General features: G+C 41.1%; 1 protein-coding gene and 1 non-coding gene across 5 annotated transcripts in view; one reads left to right on the forward strand and one right to left on the reverse strand.

Moving 5' to 3' along the window:
- FAM168A (family with sequence similarity 168 member A) overlaps positions 1-12,854 on the reverse strand; it is a 200,866-nt gene that overhangs the window by 126,680 nt on the left and 61,332 nt on the right. The gene's annotated exons all lie outside the window — the stretch shown is intronic.
- Positions 7,758-7,830, forward strand: TRNAR-UCU (transfer RNA arginine (anticodon UCU)). The gene has a single exon. It is a non-coding gene; the product is annotated as a tRNA-Arg (tRNA).

Genomic DNA, 12,854 nt, shown 5'->3' on the forward strand with positions numbered 1-12,854 from the left:
TACAAAACACTGACCCAGAAATACACCTACTAGGTTTTGAACCACAACTCAGACTTTGTACCCGACTTTCTCTACAGAGAGCAACTTGGAACAACAAAATCAAGACTATAGCTTAGGAAGGAAACTCTCAGGGGAAACAACTCCATAGCTCCATCTGGAGAAATGATGGTAGGAGAAAGAACACCAGCAGATCAAGTAAAACTGTCCTTAAAGGAAATGACAAGAGCTCCCTACTGAAAGAATTAATCAACGAATATTTATTAAGCCCTGACCCATCCCACAGGAACTATGCTACCCTCAGGAATCTTTTCCTTCAGATCTCCTAAGAACAGTCATAGCCATTTATTTAGCACTGAGCTTTCACAAATACTATGTGCCAGTCACTCCACTAGACACTTCCTTCCATTTAGGTTAGCCAGTTTCTTTCTCAAACCAAACCTATTACTGAGGAATTACTGCCTCCATTTTACAGATAAATAAATTGAGGTTCACAGAAATTCACTTACCCAAAATTGTGGATCACTATTATTGTTGTTATTATGTATTACTATTCTCATTTTAATGATAAGGAAACTGAGGCTCAGACAGTATAAATAACTATTAAGTTATTAAGTAGCAAAATAGGGTTTTGCCAGGTGGTTCTGCTATTAAAGCCCATACTGGTTCTACTACATCCCCTTTCTTGTTTGATACTAAACCACAAAATGAAAGTAAGACTTCAACTCCAATGAGTATGCAGTTAAAAATAAATGACATGTATAGACTCCTTCTTCAGCTCCTTCCAAAATATAAACGTTATCATTTCTGAAAAGCAGTAAAGCAGCAGCATTTACTCCCAGGAAAGTCAAAGGGGAAGGTGACTATCCTAAGATTCCCTAGTCAATGGTAGTACAAAAGAAACCAAGGATAGACGACATTGGTCCAAGGGCTTTTCACTGTCATGATGAAATCATACTCCCACATTAGCCAATCGCAGTGGGCATCCCAATGGATAATCACAAAATAACCAGATGAATAATTTGATTAGCAAATCCTGACATCACCAGCCTCTTCCAGTGCTTTTAATGGAAAGCTTTTCCTGTAAGAGTATCTCTCCCAGGCCATCTGCAATATTCTGACCCTTCAAGCAATGAGACAGGCATCAGGGTCCCCAACTCTGCCTGGCTGATGACCTGAGAAAGGAACAACTGACACTCAACCCTAAATAACTTACTTAAAGGCTTTGTGTGTGCTGGCCCAGAAGCAAGAAACACTACCAGCCTCATAAATTTTGCTTCCTAATAATAATTAAGCAGTCTATCTAGTTTCAGGCCCCAGAAAAGGGAAGAAACCTGGAAGAGCAAGAGAAAAGAAGCTTAATGTTGCAAGGAATGCATCAGAACTCTTTTGTGAGCTGCTAGTGTGGGATTAAAAAAAATAAATAAAAAGGGGAAGAAGAAGAATACCCTGTTGCCAGATAGCAACTGCTTCACAAATCAGGTGTCTGAAGCACAGGCTCAAACTGGCTTATTCAAAAGGCCAATTACTAGCAAACACTATGATTGCAGCCTTGCAAGTCCTGCTATTTCATTCTGTTGTTACTTGCTCAGCCCCAAACAGCCAGAAACAGAAATCAGTTCCACAGGTTTCTATTGCCATCAGCTAAGAAAAACTCTGTGCTTGCCCTCATAAGCTGGGGAAAAGAGAGAGAATACCACCCTGTTCAAATTTTAAAACAGTCAAGCCTGGACTAGCTTTGCCACTTACCAGCTGTATAACTTTGGTCAAATCCCTCAGCATCAGTTTCTTTTATTTTTTTAATTAATTAATTTATTTATTTTTGGCTGTGTTGGGTCTTCGTTGCTGTGCGCAGGCTTTCTCTAGTTGTGGTGAGCGGGGGCTACTCTTCATAGTGTTGCGTGGGCTTCTCATTGTCGTGGCTTCTCTTGTTGCGGAGCATGGGCTCAAGGCATGCAGGTTTCAGTAGTTGTGGCACGTGGGCTCAGGAGTTGTGGCTTGCGAGCTCTAGAGCTAAGGCTCAGTAGTTGTGATGCATGGGCTTAGTTGCTCCACGGCATGTGGGATCTTCCTGGGTCAGGGCTTGAACCCATGTCCCTTGCATTGGCAGGCAGATTCTTAACCACTGCGCCACCAGGGAAGCCCAGCATCAGCTTCTCTCTCTGTATATGAGGATTTTTTTTTTTTGGCCTCACGTTACATGGGATCTTAGTTCCCAGACCAGGGATCGAACCTGCACCCCCTACAGTGGAAGCGCAGAGTCTTAACCACCAGACCACCAGGGAAAGCCCTGTATCTGTAAAATGGGCATAATACAATGGGCTGTAGGGATGAAATGGACTAAATTGCACATGACTCTCTTAGTCCCCTTGGCCTTCTGAGGAATACCCTTGGTTACAAAGTACCTAACTTAGATTTCAGATTGTTACCCTTTAGAAAAGGGAATATGTTTAATTTCATAGAATATACGAATATTAACTGCAGGATGTTCTCCCTGTCCTTACTCTAGCATCTAATGCAACTATGCACACGATAGGCCCAAGACAATAGCATTCAATACGGTTTTAACTGCTGAGGAGGATGCCTAGCCCCAATCCCTTTCAAGATAATAAGACTTAAGCCAACCTAGAGAAACACCTAATTTTCCCTATCTTACAGAGACTTTCCTTCATTCAAACAGTATTTACTGAGCAACTCTGAGGTGCCAGGCCCATCCTGAGTCAATGCAGAGACAAATATGACAACGCTCCAGCCACTACCGAGCTCATGATGCAATGAGGAAGACAAATATCGAAACAGATTATTACAATATAGAAATTGTTAATTTTTGCCTTACAGCTCCAAACCAATTCTTCATCGCCCTACTCTGACTGGATTCTGCAGACTACATTTCTCCTTCCCCAGCTGGTTCACATCAGGTTATGCCAATAGAAGGTACTGGAAGGAGACTACAAGGCTAAGGGAGAAAGAAAGGACTTTTTTCCAGTGTTTGGTTTTTCTATAAGGCAGCAAGCAGATCAGCATACAGGGGGACATGGTAAATTTGAAGACAGGGGCTCTCCAGGTTCTGAAGCGAGCGCCCTCTAGGCAGTTTCTTCACCACAGCAATAAGCAGCACATTCCTATGAGTGTATTCCATGCACTCTCCTCAGAATCTTGGCCTTGTGGAGCTCTCTTTTCTTAAGCTTGTAAGCTCCTTCCTTGTTTGCTTTTCCCTCAGCCTTAGGGATGGTAGTCATTTTCTGCAGTCACCACCTCTATTATACCTCAGAGTTCTCTTTTTATCTCTCTTAGTAGTTAACTACTTTTTACCTAGTTAACAATTCTTTATATTAAATTTTACCTGTTTCAAATTAATCGTGTGACTTCTATCACTTCAACCGGACCCTGACTGCTATAAGTAGGATAAATGCTATGATACTGCCCACAGAGTCCAGCCTCTGTATTTTACAGATAAGAAAACTGCAGTTTCAAAGATTGAAAGTAATCTGCTCAACGTCACACACTTATAGAAATGAAACTAGAACTCCTATATCCTCTCAATAAATAATAAACATGTATCAAACACTTCTTCTATGTCCAGGCTCTATGTTGGCTGTTGAAAACACAAGAGATGAACTATAATAAATCCCTGCTCTCAGATGGTCCACTATCTAGATGAGAAGACAGACACTAAAAAAAGAGAAAGTTCTAGGGAGGGGTGACAAACACCAAGACAAAAAGCAATTACTAGCTCTTCGAGGCTAGTAAGAGATGCTTCCTAGGTGGTCTCATTTTACCACACTTTACTCTCTAAGCTGAAGGATTCCTGAGCTGAATAGAAGGTTAACTTGCAAATAAATCTATAACAAAGGCTCAAGAAATGCAAGTAACCAAACAATAAACCTCCACCCTGGGCATAATCAGAAATATCACTAATGGAAAATCCTTCTAGAATAGGAAGCGACACAGAAACAAATTATGGATGAACACTTGTCGTTATTAACTTAGGAGGGAATTGCATTGGCTTTCAAAGGGCAACAAAGGTTTGGAGAAGAGAGGTAATTATACTAAATAAGCTCTGAAGAAAGGCAAGCAAGAATAGAGAGGAGATGCAGGCTGCTTCGGAGAACACTTGCATATTAGGAAAGATATGCCTATGGTGAGCAGATGCTGGCACAGCATGATAGGAAGGGACCCTGGAGCCCTAGACCAGAGAAGAGGCCTGGTTTACCTTACTCTCTAGTTCTAGCTGAATCAAGCTGCCCACTGCTTCCCTCAAAACAACAAGCTCTTTCTTCTTTCTGGGATTTTGCACATACTGTTCCCTCTGCCTACAATGCCCTTCATTTCCTATCTATCTAAAGATCTGACCCTTCTTGTAAAGCACAAATCAATCATCATCTTCACTGTAAAGTTTTCTCCAGTCATTCCCTGTACCCTTGATCTGGGCAGAATGAATCATCCCCTATTCAGCACTTGTTGTATATCTCTCAATTATAGTACTTTCTTACACTTAATTTCTTACAAATAATGTAATTATTTGTTTGTGTGTCCCTTCCCAACTGGACCATGAGATTCCTAAGCAAGATATTTCCCAGTGTCTATTATTGTTCCTAGTAAGCAGGAGCTCAAAAAGGTATACAGAATTATTCTACTGAATTGTGTAGACAAACTCAACCTTCAAGCCCAAGAATGAATGTATCTTAGAGCCTTAACGTTCCCAGATTCATGACGAATCCCTCCTGGAGTCCAGAACATTTAAGCTGTACTAGAAACTCAGTTCTTTCTACTTGAGAGCTTAAGTATTTCCTTGTGCCAAACTGGCAATGCAACTGTGTATCTTTAGTGCTTCCACTAAAGGAATTAAAGTTTGTTGCAAGTCCGAACACAACAGTTCTTTATCCTCCTCCTTTACATAAATTGGAAAAATAGACTGAGAACTCTAATCAGCTGAAATCTTCCCAGGGAAGAGGACTTGGCTGTTTACTAACAGTTCAAACTACTGCTAATACCCATGTGGCTGGCATATTTTCTCTTTTGGCAGCCCATTCATATTGAGGGAGGAAGTATCATGCACTGCAATCGGAGAGTAGGATTTGGAGTCAAAGGAAGAGAATGAGTCCCAGCTCTGCCACTCTTTATTTTGCCAAGTGACCTTGGACAAGTCATTTAATCTCAGTGAGCTTCAATTTCCCTGGGGGGGAAATAGGAAAAATATTACCTGTCCCACTGGGCTACCATAAGGATCAAATGAGGACTATTCCTTATTGCACTGAATTCTCATCTTAGGAATTACCTTGTCTTTCTGGAACACACAGAGAACTAGGAAGTAAGTAAAAAAAAAGCATCTTCAAAACCAAAATAACTGCCTCTAATTCTTCACACTTGACTACGAGTAGAGTCCCTGGGGCCTCACTCTTCCTTTAAAAACATATCTAATAGGGCTTCCCTGGTGGCGCAGTGGTTGAGAGTCTGCCTGCTGATGCAGGGGACACAGGTTCGTGCCCCGGTCCGGGAAGATCCCACATGCCGCAGAGCAGCTGGGCCCGTGAGCCATGGCCGCTGAGCCTGCGCGTCCGGAGCCTGTGCTCCGCAACGGGAGAGGCCACAACAGTGAGAGGCCACGTACCGCAAAAAAAAAAAAAAAAAAAAAAAAAAAACGTATCTAATAAACTCATAATGTGGGAGCACCACAGTTGAAGGCAGCGTTACTATACTGAAAATAATAGTGTTAAGCAAACTGAATATTGAGGGCCTCCCTACAGCCTTCCCCTGCAGCGCCCCCCACCCCCCAGCTTCCAGACCACTGGCAGCCAGGCCTATAACCTCTAGGAAGGAGACTAGAAGATCCTTCAAGAGAATCTGACCAGCCCTAGTAAAAAGATCTAAAGATACTGACATTGCAGTTGCCCCACAAATAGCCCAGGCAGATCACCATTATAGTTGAGGTCCATAATCAGTAAGCTCCACCCAAGTATTTAAAATTTCCAATCAGCTTTTTAGTATCCCATTTTAAAATACAAACAATCAAGGATTACCAGACATCTGGGGAAAACTCCAGCATGAAAAGCAGAATTCAGATCCTATTTATATCAGAAGAAATTCGAGGATGCAAGTAAAAAGTTATTTGAAAGAAAGCATAACAATTATGCTTATCTTGGCCAAAGTTTACCAATGATTAAAAAATCAGATCAGGAATGGAACAGGAGAGAAAGCCCAGAGATAAACCCACGCACATATGGTCACCTTATTTTTGATAACAGAAGCAATAATATACAATGGAGAAAAGATAGCCTCTTCAATAAGTCATGCTGGGAAAACTGGACATACATGTAAAAGAACAAAATCAGAACACTCCCTAACACCATACACAAAAATAAACTCAAAATGGATTAAAGACCTAAATGTAAGGCCAGACACTATAAAACTCTTAGAGGAAAACATAGGCAGAACACTCTATGACATAAATCACAGCAAGATCCTTTTTGACCCAACTCCTAGAGAAATGGAAACAAAAGCAAAAATAAACAAATGGGACCTAATGAAACTTAAAAGCTTTTGCACAGCAAAGGAAACCATAAACAAGATGAAAAGACAACCCACAAATGGGAGAAAATATTTGCAAATGAAGCAACTGACAAAGGATTAATCTCCAAAATTTACAAGCAGTTCATACAGCTCAATATCAAAAAAACAAACAACCCAATCCAAAAATGGGCAGAAGACCTACATAGACATTTCTCCAAAGAAGATATACAGATTGCCAACAAACACATGAAAGAATGTTCAACATCATCAATCATTAGAGAAATGCAAATCAAAACTACAATGAGGTAACACCTCACACCAGTCAGAATGGCCATCATCAAAAAATCTACAAACAATAAATGCTGGAGAGGGTATGGAGAAAAGGGAACCCTCTTGCATTGTTGGCAGGAATGTAAATTGATACAGCCACTATGGAGAATAGTACGGAGGTTCCTTAAAAAACTAAAAATAGAACTACCATATGACCCAGCAATCCCACTACTAGGCATATACCCTGAGAAAACCATAATTCAAAAAGAGTCATGTACCACAATGTTCACTGCAGGTCTATTTACAATAGCCAGGACATGGAAGCAACCTAAGTGTCCATCGACAGATGAATGCATAAAGAAGAAGTGGCACATATATACAATGGAATATTACTCAGCCATAAAAAGAAATGAAATTGAGTTATTTGTAGTGAGGTAGATGGACCTAGAGACTGTCATACAGAGTGAAGTAAGTCAGAAAGAGAAAAATAAATACCGTATGCTAACACATATATACGGAATCTTAAAAAAAAAAAAAAAGGTTCTGAAGAACCTAGGGGCAGGACAGGAACAAAGATGCAGACATAAAGAATGGACTTGAGGACACAGGGAGGGGGAAGGGTAAGCTGGGATGAAGTGAGAGAGTGGCATGGACTTATATATACTACCAAATGTAAAATCGATAGCTAGTGGGAAGCAGCCGCATAGCACAGGGAGATCAGCTCGGGGCTTTGTGACCACCTAGAGAGGTGGGATAGGGAGGGTGGGAGGGAGATGCAAGAGGGAGGAGATATGGGGATATATGTATATGTACAGCTCATTCACTTTGTTATAAAGCAGAAACTAACACACCATTGTACAGCAATTATACTCCAATAAAGATGTTAAAAAAATAAAAATAAAATAAAAAGGTGGAGCAATCAAGAAAAATAAAATAAAATATACAATAGTCTATTTAAAAAAAAAATCAGATCAGGGAATTCCCTGGCGGTCCAGTGGTTAGGACTCTGCACTTCTACTGCAGGGGGCCCGGGTTTGATCCCTGGTCAGGGAACTAAGATCCCGCAAGCCGCGCAGCATGGCCCAAAAAAAAAAAAAATCAGATCAGATGGACTTATGCCATCAACCTGATAATAAATAGCTCCTCCAAACTTAATGGTTCATTTTACTGATGGCTATTCACTGCATCAGGGATAAGAGGCATATAGTAAAATAGAGTTTGCTAAGTCTGGCAAGGAGCTATATTGTATCTGCATTTATTTTTCTAATTCTAAAGATATCTGTTGTGTATAGATCTACATAAGGATGGACTGAGTGTCCCAATGAAGGCACTAAAATAAAGAAACCAATGGGTCATGAAAGCATTAAGAGACATCACTGTGCCTACTAATCACTGATGCTACATGTAGTTAGACATCTGTATGTACAAAATTCTAGATGAACCTAGAGAAGGGAAGTCTCTCATCCCATGGCACCTCACCTTCAGAAGTCAGGGAAGACTTCACAGAAAACACAGTAGTTGAGAAGAGTTTTAAAGAAAGAGTAGAGATTGTCAAGTAAAACAGAGGAACAGGAAAGAGTACAGCACAGCAGAAAGACTATCATGGGCCACAACATACATGAGGATGGAGAGGTTAAGAAGCTGCAAATAATGCAGTGTCACTAGAGCACAGGCAAGAGCAGTAGGAGATGAGCAGAAATCAGATCAAGGAAGACCTTGTATGTTATACAAGGAATTTAGACTTTAACCTGAAGGCAGCTTGGAGCCAATGAAGAGTTTTAACAGCAAATTAAGATGATTAGATTTGAATCTAGGAAAAGATCATTCTGATGATGATATAACAGATTTTGGGGGTGGGAAAGGGAAGGTTGGTGGCTACAACCTTCCAAGCTATGTACTAACTGTTCCTAAAAGGCAACTCTCATGCTTACAAACGCTCAGCTTACTGTGAAGCAGATTATTCTACCTCTAAGAGACCAGTAGCTACCAGAGACACTCTAATGATCCCCCTGAGGAATGTAGCATCCCAAGGCCTCCACCACCAGGTTCTTTTTCTCCCCTAAGGTCTTCTTTAAAGGCACAAAGATTGTGTTATGTTACCTTGTATCAGAGTATGTCTCTCAGCCTGGTTTTAAGGAAGATATGCATCAACCCCAAGCCCTCACCTCCCAATTCCCAAGCCCTCACCTCCCAATTCCCAATGACTAGGGCAATTTTCTGCCATTTCTCAGAGCTATATTAAACTAACACATAGATACATGAGAACACACACACACTCATACACACTCATTTGTATACATGTCTGATTTTCCCATGTACACTCCCTCAAGGAGATGGGAGGAAAGATGGAAAGGAATATTTAACAAGCACTAACTTAATGCTTGATTCTTTCCTCATTTCTCTCATTTAATCTCTCATTTAATCCTCACCACAACTTTGAACAAAGCAGATACTTATATTCCCATTTTTAGAGATGAAGAAACTATGTCTCAAAGAGAACAAATGATTTACCCAAGATCACAGAGCAGGTATAAGGCAAAGCTGAGATTTGAAGCCACATGTCTATGGGTTTACCAATGCTCTTCTACTACACCTCACACTAGGTTTCCCTGTACCTTACTGTAGTCATTACTAAATCTCCACTTAGTCGTTGAATTGCATTATACTGAGCCACTCACTGAACAGATCAACAACCTAGAAAAACAACCAAACAGAAGAACCAGGCGCAAATGGAAAACTTGGACAATAGACACAGGTAGCAAAAAGACAGAAAAGAAAGAAGAAAAGACGAGAAGAGGAAAAGGAAAAGGAAAAAGAAAATAAGCAGCAGCAGCAACATCGATTCCAACAAGCTCTTTGGAGCCCTAGCTGATACTGGCAAGTACAGAAATAGCCAAAACTCGTGTTGACAGATCTCCATTTCTAAATCTCGTCTCCTCAGCCAGCCCCAGCAGAGTGCCTGGTAAAATACAGCCTAGTCAGGCACACATCACAAATGAATTCCATTAAGCAGATGCAACCTCTCCCTGAGGCCTTCCCACTCTTACAGAACCACCAGGAACTGGAGAAAGCTTTTGTTCTCCATCTGAACTACTGTCTACAAGCCCTTGGTGGTAAAGGGAAATTGGATTTGAGAAGAAGATGGCTTGTCAAAGAGCCCAAAACCTAAGGTGGAAAAGGAAGCAATTCACTAAAACCAAGCATTCCGAAGCAGAAACTTTCTCTGAGGTGACAAAGAGTGCTGTCATAGTTATGACTTGCCCTCTAAACACAGGGTCCCCAAAGCACCTTGTAGGAAGGGCAGAAGCCAAGGCTCATAGACTAGCTCTACCTGCACTGGTCCACAGATATCATCACAGGTTCATACTAACACTATAGATTTTTCTAAAGCAAGAATCACTTGTTTGCAACAACTGTGCTCAGTTACGGAGATTTCACTATAGAAGTATTTTGTTATGGAAAAAGAGTACTATTGTATCAATTAGATCCTAAATATAATAAGGGGAGAAAGAAAGGAACCTAAAGGTTAAATAAGATAATGTGGGGCTTCCCTGGTGGAGCAGTGGTTAAGAATCTGCCTGCCAAGGCAGGGGACAAGGGTTCAAGCCCTGGTCCAGGAGGATCACACATGCCACACAGCAACTAGGCCCATGCGCCACAACTGCACTCTAGAGCCCTCAAGCCACAGCTACTGAGCCCCGTGCCACAACTACTGAAGCCCGCACGCCTACTGAAGCCCACACGCCTACAGCCTGTTCTCCGCAACAAGAGAAGCCACAGCAATGAGAAGCCCGTGCGTGCACTGCAACGAAGAGTAGCCCCCGCTTGCCGCAGCTAGAGAAAGCCTGCGCTCAGCAAAGACCCCACGCAGCCAAACATAAATAAATAAATAAATTTATTTTTAAAAAAAAAGAAAAAGATAATGTAAGTAAAGAGTCTAGAAACTGAGCTGGCACAAAGTAGACGTTTAACCAGTGTCTGCTCAAGTGAACTGAAAAAGACAAATTAGCATTTGTTTAGTATCTGCTGATTAATAAAAATAACCTAAACAGCTTTTGTATACTTTACCTTGCTTAATCCATAAAATAATTCAGAACAAGTGTTAATTATCCTCATTTTATATATAAGAAGAGAGGTTCAAAAAAATTAGCAACTCGGTCATTTAGTTATTAAGGGACAAAAGTTGTGATTTGTTCACAGTATCAGAAAGTTATAAACTGAGCAAAAAAATAATAATGCCATCTCATATTTGCTTTAAAGTTTTTCACTGCACAATGAAACATGTGGAGGTAAACAGTGGGCTGAGAAATGGAATACCTGAGTTCTAGACTTAACTGTGCCAAACTGGTATGCAGCTTAAATGAAGTCTCTTTCTTCCCCTTTCTGGATTTTAATTTTCTCACCTAACTCAACAGCGGTACAACATTTAACTTAAAGATGAGTTATATTATCTTGAAATTCCAGGAATATTGTATATACAATCGAGACTCTTTACTGGACAAGAAATGCTCCCTTATTGCCCAGTATTTACTCTACTCTCCCTGGCCACACGTTCAGGATTAACAGCTTACCTCTACCTGTCCATCAGCCATTCGTAAGCCAGAAGCATCCTTTACGGTACAGCTCCCCACCTGTGCTGGATGCTTCATTAAGTGTAAAGCTGATACTATAGTTTGCTGGAAGGCTGGTGCACAAATGTTACCTGGAGATGAATAAATCATTCCAGTTGTGTTGGGTTGCAATTGTAAGGATAGCAGCTGTGGCTCTGAAAACAGATGGTCTTATAAGGATGGAGGACTTGGCTCCTATCTGATTTTCCTAAGGCAAGCAGGTTTGGGTCAGCAGGAAGCCTGGCTGGGAAGTGCCGGAGTAGAGCTAGCATTCAGTGATGAGGAAAGATGACAGAAATGCACAGGTAGTTTCTTTCCATAATAAATGAATATATCAGAGGCTGCAATTACCAGAATCCCAAGCCCTTACTTTTGTACCTACTCATCAACTTCTAAATCATTTTCTTTTCAGTCCAACACTTTCTCCCTTGATTTTTCAATACAAAGGTGAGTTCAGGGAGAATGCCTAGCAGAGCCCAGGCACAAGAATAGAACTTTAAGATCTGCTGACTAGAACAACTTGAAAAAACAGAGTAAAATAACTTGAAAAAACAGAGAAAAACGAACTGAATTTACCAGATGATAGTGGAATGAATGTCTAGAGACACAGCTGATAATAGTAGATGTGCAGTAAACATATATTTAATAAAGTAATGTGCCAGGCAACATTCTAGGTGTTGTACATATATTGCCTTTTAATTCTCAAGACAGCCTTTCTTTTATCTCCATTTTGTATATAAGGAAATTAAAACTCAGAAAAGTCAGGTACTCTGCCCAGTCACACAGCAAATTAAGTGACAGGAGTCAGAAATGACCCCCCAGGGCTAAATGATTCCAAAGCTCTATGCATTGTTTGTCAAACTCCTGTCCAACCAATAATGGCCTTCTTGCGGTTCCTCAAACACAGCTAGCAAATCCCTACCTCTGGACCTTTCTGCTTGCTATTTCCTCTACCTTCACATCTTCTCAACGTTTTCTACTCTAGATCATTCAGGGCTCTGCTCAAACGCCATCTCTTCAGAGAAGCTTTTCTTGATCATCCCCCCCAACATATACTGTTCCCTTACTTTGCTTTATTTTTTTATTATGACACTAAAATTGTATTATTTATTAGTTTATTTGTTTGTTTACTGTCAGTCTCTCCCACTAGAATGAAAGTTTTTTGGTTTTTTGTTTTTTGTTTTTTTTGCGGTACGCAGGCTTCTCACTGTTGTGGCCTCTCCCATTGCGGAGCACAGGCTCCGGACGTGCAGGCTCAGCGGCCATGGCTCACGGGCCCAGCCGCTCCGCGGCATGTGGGATCTTCCCGGACCGGGGCACGAACCCGTGTCCCCTGCATCAGCAGGCGGACTCTCAACCACTGCGCCACCAGGAAAGCCCCTAGAATGAAAGATTTTTGAGGACAAGGACTTTTTCTTGGTCACAACTGTATCCCCTGTGCTTAGAACAGTGACTAGTACATTGCAG

The sequence above is a fragment of the Orcinus orca genome, chromosome 8 (assembly GCF_937001465.1).
Source record: "Orcinus orca chromosome 8, mOrcOrc1.1, whole genome shotgun sequence".
In the NCBI taxonomy this organism is placed as follows: Eukaryota; Metazoa; Chordata; class Mammalia; order Artiodactyla; family Delphinidae; genus Orcinus; species Orcinus orca.